Source organism: Mustela nivalis, assembly GCF_964662115.1.
Source record: "Mustela nivalis genome assembly, chromosome: 9".
Lineage (NCBI taxonomy): Eukaryota > Metazoa > Chordata > Mammalia > Carnivora > Mustelidae > Mustela > Mustela nivalis.
The window spans coordinates 104,299,546-104,309,718 of record NC_139028.1 but is presented as its reverse complement, the minus strand read 5'-3'; the positions used below and the strand labels follow the sequence as shown (position 1 = coordinate 104,309,718).

General features: G+C 35.6%; 1 protein-coding gene across 1 annotated transcript in view; it reads right to left on the bottom strand.

The window, feature by feature from the left end:
• LOC309840354 (olfactory receptor 4C6-like) overlaps positions 1 to 10,173 on the bottom strand; it is a gene marked incomplete at both ends in the record, with an annotated part of 147,524 nt that overhangs the window by 123,450 nt on the left and 13,901 nt on the right. The gene's annotated exons all lie outside the window — the stretch shown is intronic.

Sequence of the window (10,173 nt, the reverse complement as noted above, 5' to 3'; positions counted from 1 at the left end):
CATAAAAGTTAAATACTTAAGGCCCCTTTAAGATAATTGACATATTTGAAGTGAGTGCATCAAACAAGGAATGGAAGTTTGAGGCCCTGGATTGCATCTTCCTTGAGACTTTTTTCACAGAATCTTTGTATGGATATGCCCTCTTTCCCTGACCAGTAAATGGGAAAGCACTCCAGTGTTGTGTCTCTCCCTTAATTTTTAAACTTCATATATATATATATATATATATATATATATATATATATATATATATATGAAGCTAAAAATATATGTGTATATATATATATACATATATAATCTCCAACTGTGAACTTTTCCAGTTGGATATTAATTCAGTACTTTAGAAACTAAATTTTTAATTTTCATTAAGAAACAGTTTTCCCATCTAATTAAATAGTACCACCTTCCATATCATTGCTCAGACAAGAAATATCACCATGTCCTTCATGCCATTCTTGCTCTTGTATCGCTTACTGATACCTTTAATAAATCTTATTCACCCCCTCTAAAATAGATCACTTACTTGATCATTCCCCTCCCTGCACCACTTCTGGTCCATTCTGGTCCACTGCACTAGCCTCCCACAACATCCCTCCCCTTTCATTCTGGCTTCCATCAGTTTGTGGCTGTGAAGCAGTCCAAATGATTCTTTTAAAATCTGATTCTGATCTGATCATTCCACTGCTCACAACAACTACAGGGGATTCCATTCACAGGCTCACAACTTAAGGAATCACATTTCTATTACAGTAACAGGAACTATAATCCTCATTTCATAGTTGAAAAATGGAAGCTCAGAACATCTAGTTAATTTTTCCAAAGTCATTCATTTTTAAGTGATAAAGCTAGAACTGCAATCCAAGTTTGCTTTATCTAAAGTAATCTTTAACATAATAAAGATACACAATTGCAAAGCCTGGTATCCACTATGTACTGTTATTCTTACCTTAGGAAAATACGTCCACAATCTGAAGGAACACTTTTTATTCATTCACAGGAACGTGGACTTCTTCTATCATCCAGTCTGACAAGAGACGGTAAAAAGCTGCATTATTACTTGAGGACATATTTTATTTCACTCAACTGCCTGTCCATTCTCTCCGTGGAGTCTTCTGGTTATTCATAAAGTTGCTTTTATTTGTACTGTAAATTACTTCCTAGGACGTCCAGGGTCCACACAGAAATCAAAAATTTAGCATATTAGGAGAATTCATCAAAAAGACAAGGAATTCCTATCCTTACATAAGGTGATAGCAACCAGACATTCTCGAGGAAGACTTCTCTCAAGTAACTTCTTTCCTACTAATGTCTAAATAGAAAAATACCGTTCAACTCATTAGTCAACTTCATTCTGTCCTGTCGGTTTGCTCAGATTAGCTGACTTGATATTTTAAGAGACATTCTTGTGCTTTTCTTTAGGTAATGCTGTAAGCCTAACAGAATCTCCCTAAAATATATATATCACTTGTTAGGAGCATAGTATCTTCTTCCCAACACAAGCAAAGATCGCTGAACATTTTGCCTTCTAACCAAACACCTCATTAAGTTCTAGAATTGGGAAGTGTCCAGGACTAATTCTTGCTTAATTAAATTCGCTGGGAATTTCCACAAACACTTTTAAAAAAGTATCTATAGGAAGAAGTATTAGGTCAGATCACATAGTTAGGGTCAGCAAGATGTTACATAAAAAGAAATATATCATGAGAACCATTGTAAGACTACCACCAGTCAAGAATAAATTTCAGGGGCACCTGGGTGGCTCAGTGGGTTAAAGCCTCTGCCTTCCGCTTGGGTCATGATCCCAGGATCCTGGGATCAAGCCCCACACTGGGCTCTCTGCTCAGCAGGGAGCCTGCTTTCTCCTCTCTCTGCCTGCTTCTCTGCCTACTTGTGATCTCTGTCTATCAAATAAATAAATAAAATATTTTAAAAAAGAATAAATTTCAGCCCTGCCATATTGTATTAAGGAAGATTAATTTATCATGTATTTCCCCAATTGTCATAGCACGTTTTTCTTTCCTATCTTTTAATAGTCAATTTATGTTACCTTGCAGTGTGGTTAGATGTTCTGCATATTTATCACTGATTTAGACATAATAGTTACCCAATTTTTTTTTATTTTTAAATTTAAAGTTTTACTTTTGGAGCATTTATTTACTGCCAAGAACCCTGCTATGAGTGAGGACACAGCAATTAATGAAATAGGCAAAAAATATGCAAAAGTGCCTTCCTCCAAGGACCTTATATTTTCATAATAGAGTCAGACAATAAATAAAGGGACAATTCAACATACGAATCATAATCTTTTCAGTGTTAATAAGAAGACAAACAAGGTACTCAGGGAGAATTCTACTAGGAAGAATATGATCAGTGAAGGCCTTTCTTCAAAGATGATGCTTAAACTGAGATAGTTGCTACCATCAGAAACACTGTCACAGCTAGTAACTTTAAGTAAAATTTAAGTAAGTAAGTAAAATGATCTCACTTCACTGATGGCCTAATCTATAGTAGAAATTGCTAAAAATATCACGGGGATTTTTTTTCGAATGCTTCTGGGAGAAGGAGGGGTGAGACTGGGCACTCTCATCTTATTCCTGATTGTGGTGGGAAGGCTTTCAACATTTGCCTGCTGAGTGTGATGTTACATGTGGATCTGTCATATATGACCCTTTATGTTGAGGTACATTCCTTCTTTACCCAATTTTTGAAAGGTAACCTTTTCATGAAAATACATAGAACTTCTCTCTTACCAGTGAACAACCCAGAGAGGATTAGGAAAATGATTCCTTTTACAACAATATTAAAAGAAATAAATATTTAAGAATAAACATAAGTAAGGAGGCAAAAGTCTTCTATAGTGCAAAACTATAAAATGTTGCTGAAAGATAATCTGAAAGACACAAATAAATGGAAAGACTTTCATGAACTGATATAGTTCATGTCATTAAGATGTTAATGCTAATCTGATTTTTGATTCAGTGTAAACCCTATAAAAATCCAAATAAAATAAAAATAAATTTTTTGAGAAATAGAAAAATCCATCCAAAAATTTACATGGAATGTCAAGAAGTCCAAACAGTGAAAATAATATTGGCAAGAAAACAACAACAACAACAACAACAACATCAACAACAATGGAAAACTTCCTGGTTCTAAAACTTACTACAAAGTTATGATAATCAAAAGAGTGTGATATTGGGGCGCCTGGGTGGCTCAGTGGGTTAAGCCACTGCCTTCGGCTCAGGTCATGATCTCAGGGTCCTGGGATCGAGTCCCACATCGGGCTCTCTGCTCAGCAGGGAGCCTGCTTCCCTCTCTCTCTCTCTCTCTGGCTGCCTCTCTGTCTACTTGTGATTTCTCTCTGTCAAATTAATAAATAAAATCTTTAAAAAAAAAAAGAGTGTGATATTGACAAAAAAAAAAAAGACATCATAATGAAATAAAATTCAAGCCTAGAAATAAATCTTTGCATATATATTCAATGATTTTCAACAAAGATGTCAAGAGTAGTCATGGGGTAGAGACAGGTGGTTCAAAAAATGGTGCTGTGAAACTGGATAACCATAAAGGAGGAATGAAATTGAACCCTTAATGCATATCATATGCAAAAATTAACTCAATATGGATCAAAACCTACAATCTAGCTAAAAGTATAAAACTCTTACAAGAACACATAGAAGAAAAACCACGACCTTGGATTTGGCAATGATTCCAAAAACACAGGCAAAAAGAAATAGATAAATTGTACTCTATCAATATTAAGAACTTGTGTGCATCAAGCAACACCACCAACAATGTGAAACAACAATGTACAAATGTGGAGAAAATATTTGCAAATACTATATTGATAAGGTATCAATAGCCACAGTACATAAAGAATTTCTGCATCTTAAAACAAAATGAAGGGCATCTAGGAGTTGACTCAGTTGTTTGAGCATCTGCTTTAGGCTTGGCTCGGGTCCTGGTCCCAGGCTCCTGGGATTGAGCCCTGCCTCAGGCTCCCTGCTCAGTGGTGAGTCTGCTTCTTGCTCTGCCTCTTCCCCTAGCTTGTGTGTAGACTCTCTCTCTTTCTCTCTCTCTCTCCCTCTCAAATAAATAAAAAGACTTTAAGGAAAATTTTAAAAAATAAAAATACAGTAAAATAAACAGCCAGATTAAAATGAAGGACTTGCATAGACATTTCTCAGAAGAAAATGTATAAATGGCTTGTGGGCACATGAAAAGATCTCAATATCACTGATCATTAGAAAATGGATTTTAAAACCATAATGAAACACCACTTCAGACTTACACAGATAACTATTAAAGAACACACACACACACACACATAAATGTAGAAGAGAATGTGGAAAACCTGGAATAACTGTGCATTACTGTTGGGAATGTCAAATGATATCGCTCTATGGAAAATGTTATGGTAGTTCTCAAACACTTAAAAAATTATTACATGACCTAGCAATTTCACTTCTGGGTATATACCCAAGGTGATGGAAGTCAGGAATTCAAACAAATATTGCTACACTTGTTTTCATGGCAGTATTCACAATAGCCAGTAAGAAGAAGCAACCAAAGCACTTACTGGCAGGTAACTGTATAAACAAAATGATGTGTATACACATAGTGGAATACTATTCAGTCCTGAAATATAAAGGAAATTCTGACACACGCCAAAACATACTAACCTATAATAGATTCTGCTAAGTGAAATAAGGCAGTCACAAAAGGACAAGCACTGTTCCCACTTACAAGATGTACTTAGCATATCAAATTCACAGATCATATGTAGAACAGTGGTTGCCTAGGCCTCAGGGAGAGGGAATGGCAATTAGTATTTAATGGGTGTCTGGTTTCAGTTTGGGAAAATGAAAAAGTACCAGAAACACATGGTGGTGATGTTATTATAATGTAGTGAAGAAATATAATGCCCCTGAACTATGAACTTACAAATGGCTAACATTATACACTTGCCACATATAGTTTACCACAATTTAAAAGCTAAACTTAAAAACTAAGATAACTTCCATAAGCAATAAATTAAATATCTATAAAAATCAGTCAATGGATTTGTAAAATAAAAGTATATAAAGACTGACACCATATACCTAAAACATGGCTGGAGGAGAGTAAAAATGTAATGATTCTAGAGGGGGTTCTAGCTTAAGCAACTGTTGCCTTAATATAGGTTGCTACAGGCATAAGATATTACACAAAACTAAAGCCAGTAATAAGTATGGAAAAAATAAAGAGAAGGGAACCCACATATATCACTAAAGAAAGCCAACAAACCATGAGAGAAGAGAGCAAGAGAAGAAAGGAATAGAGAAGAACTACTAAAACAACCATAAAACAAGTAACAAAATGACAGTAAGTACATCCTCTCAGTAATCACTTTAAACATAAATGTACTAAATGCTCCAATCAAACGACATAGAGTGAAAGAACAAAAAAAAAGTGAGACCCATCTATACGCTGTCTATGAGTTTAATCTCAGACCTAAAGACACAGGCAGATTGAAAGTGAAGGGATAGAAAATATTTACCGTGCAAATGAAAGTGAAAAGAAAGCCAGGTAGCAATACTTATATCAGAAAAAAATTGATTTTTAAACAAAGACTGTTAACAGAAACAAAAAGAACTCTACATTCTCAAAAGGAACAATCCAACAAGAACACATAACAGTTGTAAATATTTATGCACCAAACATGGGAGCGTTTAGATGCATCAAGAAACTATTAACAAACATAAAGAAAGTAATAAATAATGCAACAATTAGAGTTGGGACTTTAACACCACAATCACACCATTGGACAGATCGTCCAAAGAGAAAGTCAACAAGAAAACAGTGGCTTTAAATGACACATTGGACCAGATGGATCTAACAGACGTATTCAGAACATTCCATCCTAAAACAGCAGAATATACATTATTTTCAAGTGCACATGGAACATTCTCCAGAAGATATTGCTTATTAGGCCACAAAACAAGTCAACAAAACAGATAAAAACCACATTATCCTTTCAGTAGATGTAGACAAAGAATTTGACAAAGTGCAACATCCATTCATGATAAAAACCTTCAACAAAGTAGGTTTAAAGGGTACATACCTTAACATAATAAAGGCCATATATGAAAAACCCACAGCAAACATCATACTCAATGATGAAAAACTTTTCCCCTAAGATCATGAACAAGACCACGCTGCCCACTCTCCCCAATTTTATTCAACATAGTACTGAGAGTCTTAGTTACAGAAGTCAAGCCTCAAAAAGAAATAAAAACATTCAAATTAGTAAGGAAAAAGTAAAAGTTTCACTATTTCCAGATGCCATCATTCTATATATATATATATATATATATATATATATATATATAATGCCCTAAAGACTCTACAAAAAAACTACTATATCTAATAAATGAATTCACTAAAGTCACAGGATACAAAATCAATATGCAGTAAAACTGTTGCATTTTTTTACACAAATAATAAAATAGCAGAAAGAGAAATTAACAGTCCCATTTACAATAGCACCAAAATAATAAAATACCTAGGAATAAACTTAACCAAGTAGGTGAAAGTTCTGTACACTGTAAAACACTGATGAAAGAAATTCAAAATGACACAAACAATGGAAAGATATTTGATGCTTGTGGATGAAAAAAACACATCTTGCTAAAAAGTCCATTCTAACCCTACGAACTCTATAGATTGAAAGCAATCCCTATCAAAATACCAACAGCATTTTCACAGAACTAGACTAAATAACCTAAAATGTGCATGGTACCACAAGAGACCCAGATTACAAAAGCAATGATGAAAAAGAGGAGCAAAACTGGAGGTATCACAATCCCAGCTATGAAGATATACTACAAAGCTGTAGCAATGAGAACAGTATGTTCCTGGCACAAAAATAAACACATAGATCAATAGAACAGAATAGAGAACCCAGAAATAAACTCATGATTATTGGAAGTTAATCTATAAGAAAGGAGGTAAGAATATGTTGTGAGGAAAAATCAGTCTCCTCAGTAAATGGTGCTGGGAAATCTGGACAGCAGCTACATGCAAAAGAATGAAACTGGACCACTTTCTTACACTATACACAAGAATAAACTAAAAATAGATTAAAGAACTAACTGTGAAACCTGAAAATGTAAAAACCTTAAAACAGAGTAATGGCAGTAATGTCTCTGGCATTAGCCACAGTTACATTTTTCTAGATATGTCTCCTTGATGAGGGAGCAGAAGACTCACTGAGGACAGGCAGAAGCTGACAGTCCACAGTCCACCCTTCCATGGGATATATGTGACAGTCCTCAAGCATTCCTGGCTGCCCTAAAGGAAAAACAAATTAATTTACAGAAATTGCAATCATATAAGACATGTCTCCCTAAATTTACAAAAATCTTAGCTATTTACAACAACAAAACATTTCTATCAATGGCCTATCTTCAAGAAGGAAATGTAAATACAATTAAAGGTCCTTTAAATCTGCAGCCCATTGACAGATACTTGAAGCAGGCATAGTGAAATTTTTGTTCCTCCAGGAAGCTCCCAACTCTTTTAATGTTAATGACTTACTAGAAGGAAAAACAACTTTAATTTCACAATGGTAAAGTCTCTGGTATCCTGTGAGTCTTCTTTAACATATAAAAATCCTTTGAAACCACCTTTTTCCTACCTTCCCCAACTCCCAAGTACATAATCAGCCACACTTCACAAACCCTGGGCAGCTTTTTCTCCCTATGGGTCCTGTCGACATGCATTAATAAAACCACCTTTTTGCACCAGAGACATCTCAAGATTTCTTTCTTGGCTGACAGCTCTGGAACTCGCCCCACCAAATTTCACCTATATTCTGAAACCCCAGCATGTTGAAGCAAGAGAAAGAAAAACATAAATAAACTATTGGTACTACATTGAAATAAAAATCTGCACAGTGAAAAAAAATAATGAACAAAACTAAAAGACAACCTAGGAATGAGAAAAGATACTTGCAAATGACTTATCTAATAATGGGTTAGTGTTGAAAATATGTAAAGAAATTATACAACTTAATGCCAGAAAAGCACAAATAATCCAACTAAAAATAAGCAAAAGACATGAACAGCTATTACTCCAAAGAACACGTAAAGATGGCCAACAGACACATGGAAAGATGCTTAATGTCATTCATCATCAGGGAAATGCAAATCAAAAATACAGTGATTAAAAAAAAATACAGTCATATATCAACTCATACATGTCAGAATGGCTAACATTGAAACATAAGAAATAACAAGTGTTGGCAAGGATGTGAAGAAAAGGGAACTGTTGGTGAGAATGCAAACTGGTGTGGCCAGGGTGGAAAATAGCATGGAAGCTCTTTAAACAAATAAAAATAGAATTGTCATGTGATCTAGTACTCCCACTCCTGAGTATTCACCCAAAGAATATGAAAACACAATTTTTTAAAGATTTATTTATTTATTTATTTATTTATTTGAGAGATGGAGAGATAACAAAAGAACATGAGCTGGGAGAGAGAGAGAAGCAGGTTCCCAGCTGACCAAGGAGCCTGACCCAAGGCTAGATACCAGGCCCTTGGCATTGATGAGGGAGCAGGAGGCTGGCTGAGGACAAAACAAAAGCTGGCGCCTTGCACCCCCTCTTCACCCTTTCCCCTCCATAAGTGTAGCATCCCTCAGGCAGCCCTGACTGCTATGAACAATAAGCAAATAGTTAACTTGCAGAGCTCACAATCCTGCTAGACAGGAGTCTCCCTTGGCTTACAAATGTTCTAAATCTCACTAACAAAGACGATTGATAGCAGGATTGTGACACTCCACCAAAAAGTCTCCCAAAGATCTTAATGTTAATGGCTGGTCTAAAGACAACATTGATCCAGCAGCAAGAGCAAGGCCTCTGGCAGGCCTGGAACATCCTGGCACCTTGTAGGCCCTCTTTAGCATATGAAAACTCCACTGAAACCTCCCTTCCCCTCCCCTTCCCCCAACAGCAGGGTACATAACCTGCCATCCCTCACAACCCGGGGCAGCAGCTCTTCCTGCCCACGGGTCCTGTCCCCGTGCTTTAATAAACCACCATTTTGCACCAAAGATGTCTCAAGAATTCTTTCTTGGTCATCGGCTCCGGACCTCAGCCCACCAAACCTCACCTAGCTTCTAGAACTTCATCAGCATCATGACTTGAGCCAAAGTTAGATGGGTAACTTGACTGAGCCACCCAGGCACCTCAACAAAAACACTAGTTTGAAAAGATGAGTGCACCCCTACGTTTTTTGCAACATTATTTACAATACCCAAATTATGGAACTGTCCATTGATTGATGAATGGATAAAGAATGGTATGTATATACAATGGAATATTATTCAGCCATAAAAAATGAAATCTTGCCATTTGAAACAACACAGATGGATCTAAAGGTTATAATGCTAAGTGAAATTCGTCAGTCCAAGAAAGACAAGTACCATATGATTTCACCCATGTGGAATTTATGAAAGAAAACATATGATCAATGGGGAAAAAAGAGATAAAACGGACTCTTAAATATAGAGAATTGATGATTATCAAAGGGGAGATGTGTGGTGTTTAGGGTGAAATAGATGAAGGAGATCCAGAGTGCACTTATTGTGAAGAGCACTGAGTATTGTATAGAATTGTTGAATCACTACAGTGTACACCTGAAACTAATGTGACACTGTGTTAATTATACTGGAAATTCAAAAATACATTAAAAAAATAGGGAAAAAAATTAGAGTAGCAGAAAAAAAGGAACTAAGTCGATTTCACTGACAGGTTCATGTTGTGAACATTAATTATAGCATAATAGCTAGAGTATATGCAAAGATATTGGCTTCAGAGATACCCAAGTAATTTTTCTGAAAGTAAGTATGTCCTCCAGCAACAAAGCTGATAAATTACAATCTCCAGAGCTGTGTCCTGACAATCTGGATTTTACAAGAAATCTAATTCTCTAAGTATATTGAACTTTTACAGTCAATTGGACAGTATGTATATCGAAATAGGATATTTTTACATTAAGAAATAAATTGTTCCTGGTGTCTATAGGTTAAAATAAATACACTTTGGACAAATAGTGCTCGTGTGCCTCTGTAATATAGAAATTATCTTTTCTCTGTTCCATTTAAGAGACAAATTTATCTTATAAAGTTA